Source organism: Eptesicus fuscus, chromosome 20 (genome assembly GCF_027574615.1).
Source record: "Eptesicus fuscus isolate TK198812 chromosome 20, DD_ASM_mEF_20220401, whole genome shotgun sequence".
NCBI lineage: Eukaryota > Metazoa > Chordata > Mammalia > Chiroptera > Vespertilionidae > Eptesicus > Eptesicus fuscus.
In genome coordinates this window covers 40,991,006-41,002,486 of record NC_072492.1, presented here as the reverse complement: position 1 = coordinate 41,002,486, position 11,481 = coordinate 40,991,006, and the positions used below count along the sequence as shown (strand labels likewise).

The 11,481-nt window shown below is 49.2% G+C and overlaps 1 non-coding gene and 1 pseudogene across 1 annotated transcript; both read left to right on the top strand.

The window, feature by feature from the left end:
* Positions 1 to 1,061: 1,061 nt before the first annotated feature.
* LOC114227159 (U6 spliceosomal RNA) lies at positions 1,062 to 1,164 on the top strand. The gene has a single exon (XR_003613255.2). It is a non-coding gene; the product is annotated as a U6 spliceosomal RNA (small nuclear RNA).
* Positions 1,091 to 2,424, top strand: LOC103297175 (F-box only protein 22-like; annotated as a pseudogene).
* Positions 2,425 to 11,481: the final 9,057 nt, after the last annotated feature.

Below are 11,481 nucleotides of genomic sequence, written 5' to 3'. Positions count from 1 at the left end.
TCCTGAAACTCCTACCAACCTTCCATTACCTAAGTCAAGGGGATTTGATAACAGTCTTTTTATTAGTATGTTCACAAGATAAATTAAGTAAACCAGCTTAATGACTCGTTTTTGTGACCAACGACATTGAGAATAAGATGTGGGGAAATGACAGATGCGATAAAACGGAAGTCTGGGAAAATGCTGTGGGCACGTGGCTCCAAATGTCCTAGAATGCTCTCTCTCCCAGGTGGCCCCAGGGCTTCCTCTACTCTCAGCCTCATCTCCATCCTCACCAGGCCTCAATCATCCATTTGTCCTGTCCAACGCATTCTGAGGACCTCGATGCTTGTGATGCTGATCAAGGAGGGGGCCTAAAATACCAAGTCCTAGCCCAGTGGTCGGCAAACTCATTAGTCAACAGAGCCAAATATCAACAGTGCAACGACGGAAATTTCTTTGGAGAGCCCAATTTTTTAAACTTAAACTTCTTCCAACGCCACTTCTTCAAGATAGACTCGCCCAGGCCGTGGTATTTTGTGGAAGAGCCACACTCAAGGGGCCAAAGAGCTGCATGTGGCTCTCGAGCCGCAGTTTGCCGACCAGGGTCCTAGACAGACGTGTGAATATTGACCAGGAGGATGGCAACAACAGGAGAGCAGAGAACAGGCAGCCTTGTGTCCAAAGCCAGGCAGAGGCTCCAGAGGAAAGCTGGAACCTGAAACAGGCTGTCCACACGGACCGGCTCCCTGAAGGTCCATTTTTAAAACAACAACACGGAATGACCAGAATGTCCGGGTTGCATTTGGTTTTGGCAGTGGTGCGGGGCCGAGGACAGAGACCTGCATTTGAGTCCTCAATCAGCCCACTTCTTGGCTTAGCCTCTCAGCGTGTCTGTTTTTCAAACTCTAAATGGGGGCGGCGCTCTCTCCTGGTTTTCTCCCAGCTTCTCGGAACACGCCTTTTATTTCCGTTGTGAGTCTTCTGCCGCTCTCTCCCGAACTTTTGGTAGCGTCTATCTCCGACTTCCAATTTTCTCCCCCCCCCTTTTGTTGGGAAGTGTCATTAGAAAACCTCAGCCAGTGCCCGCTTCGGCAGCACAGACGCTAAAATGGGAACGCGACAGAGATTAGCATGGTCCCTGCACAAGGATGACACGCAAGTGCGTGAAGCTTCCATATTCTTGAGCGGCGGGCGGGCCGGGGCTGCAGAATGTGCACCTCTTACCGCAGACAGTCCTCTGTGTGGCCCATTGGGACACGTTCATCAGCCGGGAAGAGTGTCGGGGTCACAAGCGAGCCAGGAAGAGAGCGACGATGGAGAGCGACGATGGAGAAGGCCATCGCCCTGGAGAAGCTGTTCCCGAGACAGTGCCAGGTCCTGGGGGTCGTGGCCCCCGGGATTGTCGTGACTCCCATGGGCTCGGGGAGCCACCGGCCTCAGGAGATAGAAATCGGGGAGTCTGGGTTTGCCCTGCTGTTCCCGCAGGTGGAAGGAATAAAGAACTGAACGCTCGAAAGACGTGGCCTCACCGAAGTAAGCCTCCTGGACAACCCGGGCTCCGCAGGGTGCTGGTGCTCGGCTACCACTGCTGCCAGGGGGGGTCCGCACCTTCGGCGACACGAACGTCGTGGTGGCCGGGGGCCAGGGGGCCAACCTGGTGTCACTGACCTCTGGCACGTGCCCAGCGGCGTGGAGGGGCTGTCGGAGAGTGGCCGGTGCTGCTGAGCAAGGACGGGGGCGCCGAGAAGGCGGTGGAGGCCGCCGGCACCCCCTGCCGGACGCCGCTCCCTGTTTTAATAACAGAGCTGAGGGCAGGGAATTCGGAGGGCTGGTCAACCTTAATTGCTCTAAAGGGTCAGGGCTAATGACTAGATATTGGCAGCTGAAGAAGCCCCCACCTGTTAGTCCTAAACTCACTGATTGGCTTTTATTGGAGTTTCCTGCCCAGGGGTAAGGGTGTATCCTATCATTTTAATCTTAATAAAAGGGATGGAAAAGCCAGAGCGAGGCGTAGTCCTCCCACCAGAGCTGGACTACCGCCTGGCCCCCATTTCCCAAATTAAACCTTTTCTAAAGTCTCCTTTCATCTGTGTGCGGCCTTCTCCAGAACCCGCACCCTGAACCGGAACCCTGAATCACGCGGGACGTGAAAGGGGTTCCCACAATCCCCGAGCGGGACACCGTGGGCGTCATGTTTGCCTGCGTGGGCCGGGGCGCCCAGCTCTAACCGGGCCGTGGCAACGTGGAGGCCGAGGCGTTCCCCGCGTGCCCCTGTTTGGCTTCTTCGGCAACGGGGAGATCGGGTGCGACCGCATGGTCACGGGCACTTCGCGCTTCGAGGTGCGGGACAGCGAGGTGCGGGACAGCGAGGTGCGGGACGAGGACCTGTTCCACAGCTACACCACCGTCCTGGCCCTGGTGCACCTGGGCGCCTCCAAGTGAGGGGGGGAGAGGGCGCCACCCCGCTCACACCTGCTGGGCCCCATTCCTTTGGGAAACATGGCAACTTGGGAATATATGTCTTTGAAACAAAAATAACTCTACATGTATCTGTTCTGTAGCCTGGATGCTCTAAAGGGTTTCTCGGGGTAGTTTTCTTTTTTTTCTTTTTTTTTTTTTTAAATATATATTTTATTGATTTTTCACAGAGAGGAAGGGAGAGGGATAGAGAGCTAGAAACATTGATGAGAGAGAAACATCGACCAGCTGCCTCCTGCACACCCCCTACTGGGGATGTGCCCACAACCAAGGTACATGCCCTTGACCGGAATCGAACCTGGGACCTTTCAGTTCGCAGACCGACGCTCTATCCACTGAGCCAGACCGGTTTCGGCGGGGGTAGTTTTCTAACCCAGGGGTCGGCACACTCATTAGTCAACAGAGCCAACTATCAACAGTACAACGACTGAAATTTCTTTTGAGAGCCAAATTTTTTAAACTTAAACTTCTTCTAACGCCACTTCTTCAAAATAGACTCGCCCAGGCCGTGGTATTTTGTGGAAGAGCCACACTCAAGGGGCCAAAGAGCCACATGTGGCTCGGGAGCCGCAGTTTGCCGACCACTGTTCTCACCTGTCAGAGGAAGGAGGGCGCCTGCATCAGGCGCAAACCTGCTGATCGATCCTTCGATCGATCCATCAATCATGACCCTGGCCCAGGTCCCGAGGCTGCCGCGCGTGTCATTGAACCAGACGACTCCTAGGCACCCAAGACACGGGGAAGGGTCCGCGACCGGATGGAGGGGCGTCCGCGGCTCCCTGTGCAGGGCCAGCGCGGTCTTGAGCAGAATCACGAAGGCACTTTTCTCCCCGAATGCAGGAGGAAGCCGTTCGGGCGGCCTGAGAAATCTTTTCTCCGCTTTACAGTCTGACCACATTGTTCAGAAGCGACCACAGAAGCAGAACTGACTTTTTACGCCTTTGATGATCAATACGAAAGAGTTATTTTTGTCTTCCTACTCTCCAGTTGCTCAGCGAGATGAAAGGCCACGGCGAATGGGCAGTGTTTTATTCTCCGATGAGGAAAAGGTCCCCTCTCCCCCCAACCCCGCCCCCCCCCCCCGCCCAGGTCTTCATTGCAGGATGACTTACATTTGCATAGCATCCCACCTAATTAATGTAATTAATGATGGACACTTGGTTGCAAGGCTCAGTGGTCCTGACAGGACAGCAGGAAGCGTGTCGGGTAAATGAAATGGAGTGTGTTGCTTTTCAAAAAAAAAAAAAAAGAAAGAAAACCTCATCCATTTAGGGGTTTAACTGCTACCTATATGGGGTGATGACTGATTTTTAATTGATACCTAAATATTTTCAAATTAGGAGACTCTGGACTTATTTAATTCTTCTGTCTTCGCTGGTTTTCACCCACGCTGCTTAGGGAAAGAAAGGTGGGCGTCCCTGCTTATTTCCAGGTGGAGGTAAAAGTCCAGGTTTTTCACTTGATCTCTCTTGATACCCAAAGCGGGGGGTTATTCTTCATTACTGCTGGGCAGGGGTGAGAGTTCTGCTTGCCCCCACCCAGTCCCCAGGGACACACGATGGGGATGTCCTTGTTATCACTGGGTAATGGGGAAAGTCCTGCCACCCCACTGGGCCTCCTCTGATAGCACTGTAGTGGAGACAGGAAGAGCGCCTTATTACTGCCAGGTGGGGGTGTTCAGGGATGTTACTGGCCGCTGGAATGAAAATCTCCGACCCCTACTTGGCCTTGACTGATAGCACCCCAGTGGGCATGTGAAGAGGACCTTGTTACAGCCTCACCCTCGAAAGAGGGGAAGTCCAGGCTCCTCACTCAACCTTTGCCAACATGGATGGGGCCGCAGTTTGTCCCGAGGTGTTTGGCTGGAGTAGAGGGGTTACTTTCTAAGAGTTTCCTGTCTCGTTGGGCGGTCCCTCTCCTGGTCCTTGGGCTAGTGAGAGCAGGCTTTTTGTTGGGGCTTTGTCTGCACCCACTGGCTTTTCTGGGTTGCTGTTCCAGTCTTGGATACATGAAACAAAAAGCAAGCTGAGTGAACTCACCGCTGTGTCATCACCGAGGTCTATGGCCAGCCCGCCTTCCCTCCACCCTTCAAGTCTTCCTCCTGTGGTCTTCCAGCTCATGCCTAGGGTTCTAGTTCCACTTGGTGGGAGGAATGGGGAAAAGTACAGCTCCTCCATTTTTCTCAGGAGTGGAATTCTTTGCTTTCTTGTTTTTAACCAAGCCAAACTCTAGAGGGAGTTAGCAGACAGCAATTTTACTCTTTCTCATGTCTGTCTTTCAATCCAATCTGGGCCTCCTTTTTCTTGTGGATGAAATGTCAGGCGGATTCATAGCTTTTTCAGTCAATTCCAGTTACAAACATATGTGTGTGTGTTCAGATTAACATCAATACTCTTAAACTTTTGTCCAATATAAATTTTGCCTCCCAACGCCTAGGCCTACTTTGGGGCCCACGTATGATATAAAAAGGGGTGTTAGCTTTTTTACTATTTCCCCACCTTACTCCTGAACTGCCTTCATCAGTGTTGGAATGAGAAAAGGCAAGGAAAGACAGCGGCAGAAAAAACCTTATGTGACCAGTACAGTTTTAATCAACTGTTGGAGCTCTCTCGGTATGGGCAATGTCCTAAGGGTAGCTCTTTCTAATGGGGCATCTTTGTGGGGGTTTTAAGAGCCCTCTCAGCCCTAACCGGTTTGGCTCAGTGGATAGAGCGTTGGCCTGTGGACTCAAGGGTCCCGGGTTCGATTCCAGTCAAGGGCATGTACCTTGTTTGCAGGCACATCCCCAGTGGGGGGGTGTGCAGGAGGCAGCTGATCAATGTTTCTAACTCTTTATCCCTCTCCTTTTCCTCTCTATAAGAAATCAATAAAAATATTTTTTTAAAAAAGAGCCCTCTCACATCTGGCTATTATTTAAAATCAGAATACCAATAATTAAGCAACTCCCCTTGTTGGGCCATGAGCCATCCAAACCCAATTCTGCATTCCCTGCCCATGCTGTTCACTGGCTGCCATGCCTTCTCCTTCCTCCTTTCACCATATCCTGCCCTTTCTTCAAGGCTCATGTAGCCCCTTTTTCTGGAAGCCTTTCATGGCTATTCCAACTAGCTTCCTTTTGCAAGCCCCGCCCACCTTTCCGCTGTCAACTCCTGCTTCATAAGGGTTGGTTTTGTCTCTGCAGTGGATACTATGGGCCTTGGGTTAGAGTGGAGAGCACAAGGCTTCGAATCAGTCTGAGTTCAGACCCCAGCTCTAGTACTAAATAGCTACATGACTTTAGGCAAGTTGGGTCACTTCTCTGAGCCTCAGTCTCCTCATCTGCAAAATGAGGGAAAGAACTACAATGTCGCTGGTTGTTCTGAGATTCTGAGATGAAGTAGGAGAGGAAACTGAACAGTCTCAGGCATGCTGTCACCTCTGCAGGGCCATTCAGCTGGCTTACAATCAGAATGTGACCTCCTCAGCATCTCTCTACCAGGCTCCAGTCTCCCAGGGCCATCTGGACAGGGTCCACCCCCATCGCAGCCTGGCCCCTCCCAGAGAGGGAGACAAATCATGCTGATGTGGCAGAACTGGAGATTTTGGCAAAAAGAGGTCATGATTGTGTTCTTCTTCAGCCCAGAGGCGGCTGGGAAAGCTATTCCAAAGCCAAGACAAGTAGTTTCCTGGAAAAAGAAGGCCTTGTTTCCTGGACTGGCTCCTCAGCTGGTTATTAAATGACCAATAAAGCGGAGCTTATAAAATTGATGAGCGTGGGCCGCGTCACTGCCATGGTATCCAAGCACCAGTCCGCCCGGGATCTCATTTGCTGATGGACAGAGGAGGATGCGCTCCAACACACATCCTGAGTGGTGGGGGCGGAGGGAGAGGACGGGAATAGTGCTCTCCAGAGGTTCCTCTGTGTTCTATGATGTAAATAGAGTCATGTCTACACAGACTTCCCCAACCACACTCAGTTATCTGGATCTCCTGGACTCTGTGTATTTGTCCTTTGCCCTTTGTGAAGCTTTGAAAAGCGTGAGTTATCTATGATGTTGTGCACACAGAGATCTCTTCAAGATGTGCAAGAGTGAAAGACATGTTTGTTTAAGGTCTTATGGCCATCAAATATGACCATAAGTTCCAAAATTTGAAAGGAAACTACAGTTATAGTTCCCAAACCAGATATTTTCCAGTGTCCAGATGTTCAGTGGCATGCAAACCAAATGTCTAGGTTGTGAGCTAGGGTTGTATTTTTCCCTTTTCTCAGTTTATATCCAGATGTTGAGTCTAACTGGTCAGAGGCCTAGAGAAGAGATAGAAACTTCACGCTGTGCGTCTGTTGCCTAGCCTCTCTGGCTCCTCATGCCTGCTTCCTCTTCACAGCTCCCACATCCTTCCCCCAGCTCCCCTTCACGCTGCACCACAGCCAATGAGGCTCACATCCAGCAACAACAGTGCCCTTGGCAGCTGGGTCTACACAGGCAGACTGGTTATCTCCAAGGAAAAATTATATTGATTATTCAGAACCATTCCTTCCTCAGAGCAGAGTACCTCCCTAGCAGACCTCACAGGAGAGCAAGGTTGGGCCCAAGAAGTGGAGCAGGAGGTCCCAGGGGCTGCAGGAAATCCGGGCCAGGAGGTGGAGAGGGATTTCAGAGGAGACATGTGTGTATCAGCATCCCAGAGGCCTAGGGTGGATATGATCTCAGAAGTTGAGATCTCTCCACAGGCAAGAGCAGAGGACTGAAGCCTGGGGACAGGACTTTAAATGGGAGAAATGTGTAAAAGACAGGGATAGAAATCAGGCTGTTGGTAACCCAGGTGGTTGGTAACAGAATAGGCCACCCTCACTCAGCTGGTTTTGATTAGGGAAAACACCCCAGAAAAACATTCAGAATGCAATTCTCCCTTTCTCCTTTACCAAGGTACTAATGAATTCCTCTCCTTTGTAGATATTCTACCAATGAAATGGAAGCAGTCCAGAGTGGGGAAGAGAGAGCCTCGTTCTGGCTGGAACTGGACATCATCCCCCTCATCTCTGGCCCACGTCACGGGGACACAGCTAAACTCAAGGTCAACGTTCTTCTACCACCAACTTTAACTCCTTCCCACCTAGGAAGGGGGGACCTGGAGCCAAGTCTACACCAGACGCACCTCTCCAGTGGTTAAGGAAGTGGAGGCTAGACTGTCCCCTGGTAACTGCGCCCACGGCCAAGAGCAGGACAGATATGTTCCGGCTGGATGACACTCTGCCCGGAGACTGCACACTTCAGGCCGTTAGGGTTACCTGCCCTGGGGAATTCAGAGGTGGGCCTGGAAAGGGCCTGCACACACCTGAAGGGCAGCTGGGACCAAACCTTTGATGAAACTCTGCTCCAGGAACATGGAGCCTCCTCACCTCAGAGTCTAGCAGGCCCCTGGCAGCGTGGGCTGGTATCCCCGGGTGCGTGAGCCCTTTGGCAGCCGGGTTTGGAGTTACATTCCACGCCTGTCCCAGCCACTTTCTCTGCTTCTCTCTGTCTCGTTCTTTCCCTTTTTCATTCTCACTCTCCTTTTCTTTTTTAATCTTTTAAAGTATGGTTTTCTTTTTTCTTTCTTATTTCCTCCATAATTTTCCCTGTCTCATTTATCTCTCCCCATATTTCATTCTATTTTCTCTCCCCATTCCTTTTTATATGATCTCTAAAACAGTTTCTTCTCAGAGCTGATTCTCTGAGATGAGGCTTTGACCCTTAAATTTGTATTGTTAGTGACCAGTTAAATTTTTCCTGCAAAAGATTTCTATATTTTTCTAGTTTTTCATTTTTTTAAATTTATAAAATATATATATATAAAGAGCTGCCATTTATTTGATTAAAAAGAAAAGAGAAAAAAAATCCCTTTTTCTATTCCTCCCTCCCCACCCCCAGCCCCTGGCCTTCCATATATCAAGTAGAGTTTTATCACCATCAGCAGGGACAGCCCTGTCACCTGCCACAGAGTTGGTGGGCTGATGACAGTTTGTGGCTGTTGTCACCTCACAAGTTCAGGGACACCATTAGTAATAGTCCCTGGTGGCTAAACCCACTTCAGCAACTTTATTTTTTTTTTAAAGAAATATACTCACATGGTTAAAATATATGTATAAAGTGGAAAATACCCCTCCCACACTGTCTGCATCTCTCACCATCACCCCATCCCCTTAGAGAAAACCCTTGTGATTAGTCTCTGATATGTCCTCCCAGATTCTTTACGCAAATGAAAATTGTGATAATATATTCTTATTTCCCCCATTGTATTTATTTTTAATGTTTTATTTATTTTATTTTATTAACTGATTTGAGAGAGAGAGGAGAGGAAGGGACAGGGAGAGAAATATTGATAGGCTGCCTCCTGCAGGCCCCCTACTGAGTATCGAACCAGAAACCTGGGCATGTGTCCTGACTGGGTATCAAACCAGTAACCTCTCGGTGCATGAGATGATGCTCAACCAACTGAGCCACACCAGCCAGGGCTCCCCTCCCCCTTTTTAAACAAAAGGTAACTGCTATAATCCTATTAGACATTTTTTTTCACTTAACAATAAAACCATGTCTCAATTATTAATAAAATAAAACTGTTTATTAACTTTATTAATAAATGTTTATTGAATAATGACCATGTGCAAAACACTGTGCGGGGCCCTGTGGGACAGACACAGGTGAATGGAACGTATTCAAGGATCTTCCAGTCCTGGTGAAAGAGCCCGACAGGCCCATCCACAAATAATAACTCTGTTTGCAGAGTTTTCACTAATGTTGCCTCATGCAATCCTTCTCACAATGCGGGGAGACACTAATCTTAATCTCCATGTAACAGATGAAGAACCTAGGGGGTAGAGCCAGGACTTGAAGCCAGGTTGTACACCCCACATTCTGTATGCTTCCTGTGCACACATTCCCTCCCCTCTCATATCCTCTCTCACCCCATCAACCGTTTACTTCTTTCTACGTGCCAGAACGTCCCCACCTCTAGATCTCTGGGCACATGGAACCCCCTCCATCCCAACTCTGTAAAGAATCCTACCCATTTCTCAGTTCAGGTCAGACTCTCCCTCATCAGGATGCATGTAGTCTCCTCCCTCTTCTATGCTCTCATTGCTCCTGATTTACTTATTGTGTGGTTTTTTAAAAGCCACAGAGTTTAAGGACTATACTGTGTGAATTGTTAAGGCTGCAAATGTAAATAGGAATTTGACCTTATATGGCCTTTGGAGGGACATAATGCAGAGTTTAGGCTTTATTCAGAAGGACTTGGAGAAGGGAATGCTGAAGAGTTTGGAATAAAGAAGTGACTTAAAGGACTGAGAAGAGAAGGAGGGTGGTATGATAGGCATTTCATTAAGTGCTGTAAGATAGCATTAAAATCTTATCTCTCAGTTACCAATGTAAGGCAGCCACATGTCAAATAAACTTTTACTTTATTATGAAAATGATTTATAGTTTTACTCTCAAAAGTGGTTTGAGCTCTGGCCGGGCAGCCCAGTTAGTTAGAGCATCATCACGATATGTCACCGTAGCGGGTTCAATCCCTGGTCAGGGCACATACAGGAATTAACCAATGGATGCATAAATAAGCGGAATGTGGAACAACAAGTGGAATGAGGACCACACCAGAGTCCAGTTGAGAGGGGAAAGTGATGACATCAACAGTGTGGACCATAAGATTAGCCCAGAGAAGCCCAGGGCAAGATATTCTCTTGCAGGTAATTGGGACTGGCTGGTGTATCATTAGCTAATTCAGTTCTCTGATGGAGGTTCAAGACGAGGGGATGGGGGGGGGATCTCATTCCCACTTGGCTTTCTCCTCCGATTCTCTTGCAGCTCTGCAGTTTCCTGCTTTTACAGAAGTTATGGACTGAGGTGTGGTATAAGCCGCAGAGCAAACCTCAGCAGCCTCCATACTAACCCCAGGCAGCAGGGATGACCCACCTCAGCCCAACCACTAGACAACCCCCCTCGGCAACTTGGAGGCAGACCTCTCAGCCCAGAGTCACGCTTCCGCCCAAGAGCTATGCCCCAAATGATCCTGGGCCATGAAACCTTCAGAGTAAGAACAGTACATGGAGCAGGTTGAGATGCTTCCAAGGAAACCTTCTCAGATACAAATGAAATGTTTTTACTGGGTAAGGGCTTGCATCCATCATCCAAATCATCTCTGCAACAAAACAATCAGTCCCAATCACTCACACCTGGGTTAAAAGAGATGCATTGCTTTGCACGTGAATGGGGAACCCTACAGTTTAGAGCCATGGCTTACTGCCCAGGAAAGCAGCATCAGGAAAGGACACCGTGGATTCTCAGTTCCAAGGCCCAGGAAATAGTTCCGCCTACAAGGACAAGTACTAGTAAGCTCCATCTCCGGACACGCTGGGAAGAAGGCAACTGTCGTTTTAGTTGTCACCTCCACACATGCTCCACAAAGCCGCACGGCCATGGGTGAACCTGAGAGGGGGCGGTGAAGGATTGAGAAAAGACAGACAAGAGAATAAAGCTGGGTCTAGGTGGGTCTGATAGATAGTGCCACAGCCTGCAAGCGGAGTCTTTATTTTATAGCCAGATTCCATGAGGCAAAGTAAGGGCGTGGTCAAGATGTTTACAACGTTCTCGCAGGTTTCGAATCTACTCAATTACATGCACCTGATCAAGTTTTGTTTACTTGCTGCACCTCCCGCAGCCCATATCACTCAGCCACGTGGGACCACAGGTTCGGACCATAAGGTCTAGCTTATAACTATAGCCCTGGTTATATTTGTGCTGGGACTTGCACGTGGCTTTGCTAGGAGAGGATGGTGCCCTCTCATTAGTCCCAGGCTTGAACCTGTCCAAACGCTGTAGCCACTCTCCACACCTGACACCAACTTTTCAGATCTCCCATGCCTCATACGACATGGCACCAAACATCCAGATGAAAAATTTAAGTAGGCACAAAGATATCTTTTTCCTACAGGCCACTGAGATGTTAAAACAACAGGAATTTAAATTAGTTCATTTTGTCTGTCTGAATATTTTAATCAAGGGC